We start from the raw sequence: 12311 nt of genomic DNA on the forward strand, positions 1-12311 counted from the left end.
TCAGGTTACAATCCACAAACTCAGAGAAGCTAGGTAACAAGGAGGACCCTAAGACGAACACACATGGATCATCCTATGAAAGGAAAATAGATAAGATCTCCTGAGTCAACAGGTGGTAGTGAGTAGAGGGGAGGGATAGGGGATGTGAACACGAGGGAACAGGATGGTCAAGTTGGGGGAGGGATGGAGAAGAAGGGCAGTGAAAGATATCTTTATAGAGGGAGTGATTATAGAATTAGGGAGAAACTTGGTGCTTTTTATTGATTAAAATATATTTGAGTACAGTACTTACAGTTGTTTGTGTATGTGTATATACATACGTGTGTACATGTATATATATATATATATATATATATATATATATATATATATATATGATTGTGCCATCTGAAATCAGTAACAAAGTGGCGATTTCTTTTCCAATTTAGGTCCCCTTTATTTTTCTTTACTTTTCTTTTTGGTTTTTCAAGATAGGGTTTCTCTGTGTAACAACCCTGGCTGTCCTGGAACTAGCTCTTGTAGACCAGGCTGGCCTCAAACTCACCGAGATCTTCCTGTCTTTGACTTCTGAGTGCTAGGATTAAAGGCATGTGCCACCACTGCCGGGCTCCCCTTATTTCTCTTAATGACTCTGGCTAACTCTTCCACAACTATATTGAATAAAAGTGAAAAAAATGGGCATTCTTGCTTTGTTACAGTGCTTACATCTTTTTCCATTTTCAGTATAAGCTTAACTATTGACATTACAAATTATCTTTATTATCTTGAGAAGCATTTTTTTAAACTTAATTTGTTCAGTTTTTATCATGAAAATATTCTGCATTTATCAAATGTCTTTTCTATATTTTTTGAGCTGACCATATATATGACAATAGCCTTCTTTCTGATTAGTAGGGTTTCCCTTCTTTTGATTTCTATGTTCTGACCCACCTTAGTATCCTAGGATGAATCAGCCTTAGGCACAATGAATAATCTTTAAATGTGCTATTAGACCTAGTTGGTTTCTCTTGTTGAGAATTTTTACATCTATGTTGATCTGTAATGCTGGACTGCATTCTTCTTTAAAAAAACATATTAAGTTTTGGTATGAAAATAATTTCGGTATGGTAGAATGTGTGTGAAAAAATTTATATATCTCTAATGTGGAATAAATTGAAGAGAATTTGTAGCAGTTCTTTAAATAATTTGTAGAATTCATCGGTAACACCATCTTTTCCTCGGCTTTTCTTTGGTGGGGTGTTTTGTTTGTTGGATCTTAATCCTTGTGATAAGTCTGTTCAGGGGTTCTGATTCTTCTTGCCTCAGTCTCTGTAGGTACATGTGTCTAAAAATTTGTCATTTTTTCTAGGCTGTCAAATTTGTTGCCACGTGTCTATTCACGATGATTTCTAATGATTTTTTGTGTATCTGTATTATCTTTTAATATCTTCCTTTTTCTCTGTGACTTCATCTGAGATTTTCTTTTCTTTTTCTTGGTTTACATAAGGTCTTATGTATTTTGTTTTCATGGTACAAGTTTTTGGATGCATTTATTATTCATTGTGTTATTTAGTCAGCATTTATTTCAACTCTGAGATTCATTATTTCCATCCTTGTAGTAACAATGAATTTGGTTCGTTCTTGTTTTTCTAGTTCTTCAAGATATAGTAATATGTTGTGCATGTGTACTTTATTGACATGGATGGTGACTACTATGAATTACCTTTTTTAATATTAAATTATTTGTTGAGAATTTTATACCCAAGTACTGTATTTCTATCAGTCCCATTCATCTCTCTCACTATTCCAACTTCTTCCATGCCCCCTAACTACCTCTTACACTTATGGTCTGTCCTGTACTTCTATAATTATTGTTCTACACACACACACACACACAAACACACACAAGTCCCACACCTGTACACATGTATGTAACACACTGATCACAGTGTTATTCTAATATATCTGTGTTTATAGCTGACCATTTGGAATTAGATAGCCTAACATGGAGCTTATGCCTGGGAAAGACTGATCTTCTTTTCTCACTCTCCTGTAACTATCTAGTTTGGCACCTTATGAAATTTTCCCTATCTATCTTAACATATCAATTTATGTAATCATTACATTGTTTTTTTTTCAGACAAACATATTATTGAGCTTCGACAGGTACACCATCCCTGTAAGGACTAAAAGACACCATCTACCAACAGACATCATTGTTCTCTTCTTGCTCATATTTCCAGCCCTAGTCTACAATGCTCCCCAGACCTTAGGTGTAGAACTTGTTTTGTAGATGTACCAATTGAGACTGGACATACTATGGTCACTTACTCTCTGCATTTTGGCCCATTGTAGATCTCTGTAGAAACTTCAGTCTATTGCCAAAAATAAAATAAAATAAAAACAGCTTCTTTGAAGGACAAATAATTAGAATACAGTGAGAAATGTCATTGGCTTACAAAAATGAAAAGACCCTAATCTAGGATCTTTGCTTTGCTGTATTTGTTTGGTTTTGGTATATTGCTGTCCATATAAATTAGTTCCACAATTTTTTAAAAAATAACCTTTATAATTTCTTTCTGTATCAATTGTTTTGAAGTAAAATGTTTAATTTTCATGTACTTATACAATTTCCAAATTTTTCTTGCTTTTAATTTCCAGCTTTAGCATATTATGATCAGGAAAGAGTGTGGTTTTAAGTTTTAAATTTTTGTTCTATTTTATATACTTCATATCTATGCTAGGAAATTTTCTATGTGCTCATGAGAAAAATAAAAATATATAATTAGCAGTACCAAATGGAATAGTTCATAGATTTCTTTTAGGCCCATTTGGTTTAGGGTCCCATTTAACTGCTGTTAACTTGTTGTTTTTCTGTTTGACCAAACTGTCAATTCCTTAGTGTGGGCTACTAAAACATAAATGAGAAATGGAGTGTTAAACTATTACATTAAAATTTCTTTTTTTCAAATTGATTTTATTGAGCTATACATTTTTCTCTGTTCCTCTCCCTTCCTCACACCTCCCCTTCAGCCATCTCCCATGGTCCCTAGGCTCCCAATTTACTCAGGAGATCTTGTCTTTTTCTACTTCCTATGTAGATTAGATGTATGTATGTCTCTCTTAGGGTACTCATTGTTGTCTAAGTTCTCTGGGATTGTGATTTGTAGGCTGGTTTTCTTTGCTATATGTTTCAACATCCTTAGTCATCAGAGAAATGAAAATCAAAACAACTCTGAGATTCCATATTACACCTGTAAGAATGGCCAATACCAAAACACTGATGACAACCTATGCTGGAGATGTTGTGGGGTAAAATGAAATACTCCAGCATTAATGGTGGTAATGCAAGCTGGAACAGCCCCTTTGGATATCAGTATGGCAATTTCTCAGAAAATTAACAAACAACCTTCCTCAGGACCCAGCAATACCACTTTTGAGTATATGCCCAAAGAATGCTCAATCATACCACAAGGACATGTGCTCAACTATGTTTATAGCAGCATTGTTTGTCATAGCCAGAACCTGGAAACAACCTAAATGCCCCTCAACCAAAGAATGGATAAGGAAAATGTGGTGCATTTACACAATGGAGTACTACACAGCAGAAAAAAATAATGACATCTTGAAAATTGAAGGCAAAGGGATGAATCTAGGAAAGACAATTATCATATGTACCCATTCATAAGTGGTTTTTAAACATTGGAATTTCTATTCTCTTTCAGTTTGTTAATACTCGTTCTATATATGTGGGTGTTTATATCTGGTGCATATACACTTAAAACTGTTATTTTATTTTTCTAAGTTGACCCCATCATCATCCTCAACTATAAGCTGGCTGTCATACAAAAGGTGCACCTTGTAATTATTTGTATATTTTCTTTTGAAGTATTGAGAATCTTGTTGTTTTTTTTTTAACCTGTTAGAATCTAATTGTAAACTGTCTTAACATAGACTTGGTTATTCTTGACTGATGACCCTTCATCGTCCCATATCTGGATATTCATATCCTTTCTCTTAGTTTGGGAAGTTTTGTTACTTCTTTTAATAAGTTTTCTACCTCTCTGCTATTCTGATGTCCTCCTAGGATCACAATAACCTAATATTTTCTTTTTAATAGTAGCCCACAATTCTGTGTTTTATCCATTCCTCTTTGGTTTTGTATTTTTATTCTTCTCCCACAGTGTATTTTTCCAAGAAATGGCCTGTCTGTGAGCACATTGATTTTTCTATTTGATCTATTCCGATTTTAGTTTAACTGAGTATCTTTCAGTTCAACAGTTTTCCCTTGTTTTCTCTTCTTTGTTATGTTTCTCTGTGAAATTACTGAAATATGCTTTTCTCTTTGATTCGAGCTTATTGTTTTTCCTCAAAAGAGTTCTTTAAATTTCTTTGAGAGTTTTTTTTTTTTGTGGTGATTATTATCACATCAATTCCTGTCCCCTTACTTTGAGGACTAGGCGAAGTGATTGTTTCCTAAAAGTTCTTGATGCTTTTTGATATATGACATCACCTGACTATTGAAGAAATTGTTATTTATTCTAATCACTTAATCTAACTTACTAATGCATGCCTTTTTTAGAGATCATAGGCAGTTGATTTTTCCAAGCCTGTGGTCAGTTCTCTTATTTCAGCACTGGATAGTATTCAGATGCAGATTTCCCAGAAGTCTACTGTTTGTGCACTGTTACTGTTTCAGGACCACAGGGCAGTCATAGCCCATACATCACTGGTATATTGTCCAGAAAGAAACAAGAAAGTACATAGAGATTGTAGTCTATGCCTACAAGCCTCCTGGGATTCCAGTGCCAGAGTAGACCCAAACGCCTCATTTATATCACAGCTAAGGTAAAGCACTGTGATTTTTTTGCCTGAATCCAAGCAGGATCACTGTACACTAATATTTCACACTTGAGACCACTAATATCACCAAAGTTATAATATCTAGTGTTATAACTAGAGCCTATAGCCTGCAAACACAAGCATGACACTGACGTATTAATGAGGCCCACACTTCTATAGGCTGCCTATTGTTGAAGTGGACTCATTGCCCAAAGATTCTACAAGCAGAGACAGGTAATGCTAGCTCCAATTTTACCCTGGCAGTGGAGTTGGTACTGAAACAGAAGGTTGGGCATTAGAACCTGATCAGTGTTTGGCTATACAAACACAAACCCGAGTTCTTTGGAAGAATATGGTGCTCATTACCCTTTCTTAAAGATAGTAAATAATATTTTGTACCATCCTTTGCAGCCCATATTGAAGTTGTCCTGGTAGAGAAATTACCTTCACCACAGAAGCTGCTGCTATACTGCCCCACACAGTGTCAGACTTGCCCCGGGTTGGGCACACTAAGGCCTGTACTGCAGTAGTGCTCATGGAGGCCAAAGTACAACTTTGTGTCACTGCTGCACGGGTCTCTATCTAGTGCAAGCACAGTTCTAGAGCTCCGTCAAAGCACTGGACTGATTGATAATCATAGCTGAGCTGATGGGCGTTAGGGCTATGAGTGGCAGTTGTTATCCTTTGGTTATAAAGGCCGCTAGTGAACTGGGCCACACTTGAATCTCACAGGCACTGAATCCTACAAACTCGCAGTGAGAAGACGTATATCAGCTGGACTCGCTACAACTCTAGAAACCAAAACTATCGTGCTTGTTTACAGGTCCTCGTCTGCTGCCAGGCGAAATCTAAAGGTTCTGTCTGTGAGCTATGACTGGTGCCTGGGAACTTCATCTGGCTAATTCTTACTGCAATGAGCCTGGAACTGGATTGCAAAACAAAACCCTGGGCTAATTTTTTTGAACCTGCTCTCCAGTGAGTAAATTTCTTGTGAGAGGACAACATGCCCTGGAAGGAGAAGCTGTGGTAGTCTTCTGTTTGATACACGGCCTAACATTCCAAGGGCTCAATTCAAAATTGCTGGCCTTGTGTGATTTCTCTCAACACTGAGTTTCACCAAGGTAGGGCAAGTAGAGAATTTAAAGTCTAACACCTGAAGTTAATTCTCTTTTCCTTGCCTAATTGGGAGAAATCACACTTCATGCTGGGCTGCTGCCAGTTAGGGGAAAGGAAATGGGGGTAACTCTTTCCTTTCTGCCTATTTTTGATATGCCCTTTTATTTTGTTATATTAACTATAGGTAATTATAGTTTCCCACCTCATTTCATTAATTAATCTCTATGTACTATGGTATATCAAGGAGGCTTATATTCCTTATATTATACCATATAAGGAGGCTGTTGGCCATCACATGCTCTACCCCCGTTGATTTATTAGTTAACTAAAATTGCCTTTCTGTAACCTAAATTCCTCTGGATTTGTTCTAGATTTTTCCCCTTTAAGTCCTAAAGAATCTGTACTAGATTGTTGAGTTCTTCTACAAAGGAACATTTTTATTTTCTTCATCTTTCTCGTTAATGAGTTCAGAGAAATCTTAACTATGAGTGGTTCCATAACAACAAACACGCCCAGGTTTTACACATCAAGCTTTCAAAGAAAGCAAAACATTAGAGGCTGGAAGTGTCACATCAAAACTATATAAAATGTTCCAACAGAGCTTTGCCACTGTTGAGGCCAGGATTTGAAAATAATTAATTACTGTTAATAATTCTCCCTGCTAGGAAGAGTCTGTTCACCTGCTGCAGAATGGAGCTTGTTCTTTAGACAACCGTTGCTTTAAATGTCTTGTCAAATTGATTCAGATATTCAAGGCAAGAAAGAGATTTAATTAAACCATTTCAAGAGAATGGCTAAGCACTCCTCTGCCACTACTGATTGACAGATACAATTTGGTAGTAGTTACTAACATCCCATTCCCTTTTCCTTTAAAACAGTTTTATATTTCATGCTCCAAATGCTTACCAACTCACAGAAGAAATTCTGGTTTTGGTACCTGGTATTGTTAAAATGTTACTCCATTAGATGAGTAAGCTGTATTCACCTCAAACAAGCAACCTAGACCCATTTTATGACACTCAAAGTGTATAATGTGTATTATTCCTTCATGTCTTTGGTACCAATGACAATGATTAGATTAGCCATCAAAGTAAGTAATTATAGTTTATCACCCTTTCCTCACAAAAATAATGCAAATGTTAGTTTATATTTCTTGGAGGGAGGTTAGAGATATGAGTAGAAATCTATGTCTTGTCTTAGGAAGGGAACTCACTCGGGTAATATTTGATTAATTTGTGCTCTGTATTTCTAGCCCTGTTTTTAGATCCCCAACCTGCCTATGTACCCTGCAGAACTCATCTAAGCAATAATGTTTCTCTTTGCTTTTCTCCCTGTTTATCTTTTGCTTGCCATAGCCTTGGTTTCCTATAGCCCTGCCCTATTTCTTTGACTTTTTACTCCAGCAAAAGCAGAATAAACTCCAGGACTGTGTGTTTCCATGGAGTATATGGGAAAGAATGAACTGATGACAGATTAATGTCATGTGCCTACCTAACCTCTATCATGTATACCCCTTTTAAAAACATACAAGTCAATTTATCAGCTTTAGACTTGAAACAGTTCTAAAAAATACTAGATTCACAGAGAAATGAAGCGGGGGGGGTGGAGAAGCACTGTTTTATAAAAAGTTTTTCAGACCTAATGCTCCTGAAATAACCAATTTTACTATGAGGGGGAAAATGGCCTGTTTGGTTATGTGAAAAAGCTTTTCTATAATGAATGGGAAAAGTGCCATAAAATGCCACCATTTTCATCAAATGATGAATTTTCCACTTGTTCAATTTCTCTCATTATTCTGAAGAGTTGTTTAGCCTCTATGCCTTTAAAATATATTCTGAGATTGCCACTGAAATGTAACATTTATCACCACGACCTACCAATGGCCCAGTAAAAACCTACTCTAATATGTGGCAGAAGGGAAACATCAGTTTCTGTAAATAGAATATACTGATTAGTTCCAGTGGTGTGGACTGGGGGAGTACCAAAGAATATAAAAGGCCGGGATCTTCTAATCTAGCAAAAAAAAAAAAAAAAAAAAAAAAAGCAAAGTATATTATAAACTCCCATTGCTGGCCTTGCCTTTTTCTTTCCTTCCTGATATCAAGTCCATAAATATGGTGACTATTTCTAAGACCTACTGAACATTCTACAAGAAATGTGGCAAGCACCAGCTTCGTAGAGTATCACAGTACAAGAAGGGCAAGGATTCTCCGTATACCCAGGGAAAGTGGCATTATGACTGGAAACAGAGTAGCTACGGTTGGCAGACTAAGTCTATTTTTCCACAAAAGGGCTAAAACTATGAAGAATATTGTGCTGAGACTGGAGTGTGCTGAGCTTAATTGCAGATCTAAGAGAATGCTGGCTAGTAAGAGATGCAAGCATTTTGAAGTGGGAGGCACTAAAAAGAGAAAGGGCCAAGTGATCCTGTTCAAAGCTGATTTTGTTATGCATACAATCAAATCATGAACTTTTACTCTCCTTTTTAAAAAATTATGTATGATAGAAAGCAAACAAAACTCTACAAAGCAACAAATAAAGTAATGTATATAGTAAATATTATAGACACCGATTGCTACCAACAATCACAAAGGCACAATGACTTAAAGTAATAAGAATTTATTCCCTTGATTCAGCTGGAGTTCAGCTGACACAGACTAATCTTAACTAAGATTATCTAGGCATTAATTTTAAATTATACTCAGTCTACTTTGTCTGTTATAGTTGAACAAATAGAACCAAAAGGTACTTGGACATGTTTTCCTCAAATTGGAAGAGATCAAAATTTCCCATAACACAGAGAATAATATGCAACTATAAAGCCCACTCTTGACCTTGAAATGGCACAGATACACCAGCATATTATTGGCTATCATCACATGGCTAAGTCCTATGTCACTATGTCACTGGGATTGGCAGACATACTCCATCTATAAAGAGAGCAAAACCATATTTCTTGAAAAATAACTCAATCTGCTACAACAGCATTTTTTCAGTGCAGGTATAACATAATACTGGAGTATTCAACATGAATATAAATGACCTACATTTGAGGTCCTTTATATTCAAAATAACAGAAAGTTCAGAAATTTGTATACAACTATTTTCCTACAGGTAATCCAGGAGATATATCATATACGGTGGTGTAGATTTCTCAAAATTTATGATGAATCAGTATTAATTTTACAAAACATTGCTCAAGGGTTGTTATCTACAAATGTGATGATACAATGATTGAACTTTTTATGTATTCTGTATGCAGTTATAGGAGAAAAGCAATGACCAAAGACTTGTGAAACACAGATAGGTAGATTTCTTCAAGCAGAATTATCTTTGTTTATTCATTGAAAACATGTCTTTAAGACATGCCAGATGTTAGGGTCCACAGCAATTCATTTACAAACTATGAATGTCAATTGGAAACAGCTTAAAAAAATCCACACACTTGATTTATGCTGGTAATTAAAAGAGCAAAATTCATTCCATTGTATAAGTGAGCATTCCTTCTTCCCACTTAGATGTCTACATATCAGAAATGTGTGCAAAGAGAAGTCAGTGGGCAAGTAAATATAAAGTTAGATGACACCAACTTTACAACTTGAAAGCACTTCCAATATTAGCTTTTATTGAGTTGTACCAGTGTATCCTTCATCTCATACAAAATAAAGATCATAAATTATAAAGAGGGATCAAACCACACACTGTGGTTTTGTATTTGAAGTGAATACAATTCTAGTGAAAACAGAGTTCTAGGATTCCCTCTTGCCATCACTTTTATTCTAACTAATCAATGGGCAAACCACAATTGGTCAACGCTTGAAATCATTACTGTAATAAAGCCACGTTGTTGTACCTTTTGATGGTTTGACTAGATCTATAATGAAAGAACTATTCCGCTGATCTTTCAAACAGAATAAAATAGAAAGCATTTATAACTACCTTACATTTGTTTTGTTTTGTTTTGTTTTGTTTTGTTTTGTTTTGTTTGAGGTTGGGACTCACTATTAAGCCCTGACCTGCCTGGAACTCACAGAGATCTGCCAGCCTCTATCTCACAACTACTAAGAGTTAAGGCATTCAATGCCATGCCCAGCCAAACACTTAGATTTTGAACAATAAAGCCTTAAGATTTTCTTCAAATCTTTTTCATAAGGTACTCACACACAAAATGAGTATAGGGAAATTAAATAAATCATAGGACTTTCCAGCACATTGAATTATTTCAGTGTATACATTCAAAATGAGAGATAGTCGCAGAGAAGTGCTTAGCACTTGGGTAAGAATACTGGATAGTCCCTTGGGAACTTCCCAAGGCATCACAATGATTCAGTGTGCTAGCTCTCCTCTGTCATTCCAAAGAATCAAATCCTGTTAGAATTAGCATTAAGAGCAACAGGCACAGAAAGAAAACAGGAAAAGATCTTATCTGAAGTGAAAGGGTAATGGAGCCCAAAGTGTGGTTGTAAAATGGTGAATTGTATGATATCAATGCTTCCTTCTTTTCTGCATACTCCCTTCCAGACAAATAAGGACCCTAACACCCAGTTTTCAACAGATGGGCACTGTCAATATCTTCTAGTGTCTCTATTTGTCAAACCTACACATGCTGGCAAATAACCAATTTCAGTTCTATTGTTTGTTTTAATTTGCAATTAAATAATCATAAAAGTTATAAGGCCTAACCATTTTTGTTTTGGATGTATTTATTTCTAAGTTGAACATTTAGTTTAAATCTGGTGAAATTTGAATGATACTTTGAAACGTATACTCTAACTTGTTATTTTTGAGATTTTTATTTATCCGTGTCTGTGTAAGTGTATGTGCATATAAGCTCAGATACATATTTGTGCACATACAGAGGTCAGAAGAAAGTGTTGAATCTCTCAGAATTGGAGTTACAGAAGTTAGCACTTCAAGCTTTTTATATGGGTGCTTGTATAAATATTCTTGACTTCATGATGTGCAGCAACTGTTATTGACATCTAAACCATCTCTCCAGTCCCTAACTTGATGTTTGATACAAAATTTTTAAATTTATGTTTCACTTGTACACAAGAATCTTGCAAAGTCTATAAAATATTACTTGTGGCCAGGGAAGAAGGCTCCATCCATGAACACAATGTGTGAGAATCTGTATTCCTAGCGCCACATAAAAGTCTGCAGCTATATATCAATATAGATCAATATATTAACTTAGTAATATATATATTATACAGAAGGATTTATATATCATTTACTTATACACACACACATACACACAGCACACTTTGTTCTAATTCACCTAACTTGTCAAGAATCAAGTGGTATAAATTTCTATATTCCCAATTCACTGTTTCATGTATCTGATAGTGCTATGGTTTCAGTATTTCTCTGGATACTTGGAGGTTTTTGCACACATCTGTGAATTTTAAAGTTGGTTGTTCTATTTATTTGAAGAATTTCACTGATATTTTGAGAAGTATTATGTTGAGTCTATGTAGGTTTTTCAGGAACATTACCATTTTATTATTTATTACTGGTTTGTAAATCTCTGGAATGAAACCAACATGATTGTAGAATATTATTTTAATGTGTTATCAAATTCAAACTGTAAAGATTATATTGAAGATATTGTAGATTTTTAATCCATGTTCCCCATGGTTATGCTTTGTCTTTATCATGTTTATCAGGATAGTGACATCATAGAATGAACTTGGAAGTGAACCTTGCCAGTTATATGAAATAGGTAGTAAAGCAACACTATTTACTCTTTAAGTCTGATACATTACTTTTCATTACTGCTTCAGTATCATTGCTGGCATATTTACATTTATTTAGATTTTGTATATGTTATTTTGATCTGGATAAGTACATGTACATAGATAATTATCCATTTCTCCTAAGTTTTTTAATTAATTAAATACCATCCTTAAACTTATCTTCTAATAACTCTTCTTTCTGTTTTTGTAATTTTATTACATTAATTTGGGTAGCTTGTTTTGTTTAGAGACAGGGTCTCACTACATATCATAAGCAGGTCATGAATTTGTAACAATTCTACCTTCGTTTCTTGAATGATGACTGTTAAATTTATAAGAGTCACTCTACAACTCATGTTTAACTAATCTAATCTTAATTAAGGGCTCTCACTTTCTCTTGCTTAGTCATTCAGAGTTTATCAATCCTGTTTAGCCTTACAAAATATAAACTCTTTATTTCATTGACCTTTATACTAATCTTTTGGTTCCTTAATTCATTTTTGTTCTAATATCTGTGGTAATTTTCCTTCTGCTGTTGAGACTTTTCTTTTTTTAATATATAATAACAAAATATAATATATTTCTTTTAATACTCATACAAATAAAGGTGACTCTTTTGCACAGACTATTTCCCTT

The sequence above is a fragment of the Arvicola amphibius genome, chromosome X, assembly GCF_903992535.2.
Source record: "Arvicola amphibius chromosome X, mArvAmp1.2, whole genome shotgun sequence".
Lineage (NCBI taxonomy): Eukaryota > Metazoa > Chordata > Mammalia > Rodentia > Cricetidae > Arvicola > Arvicola amphibius.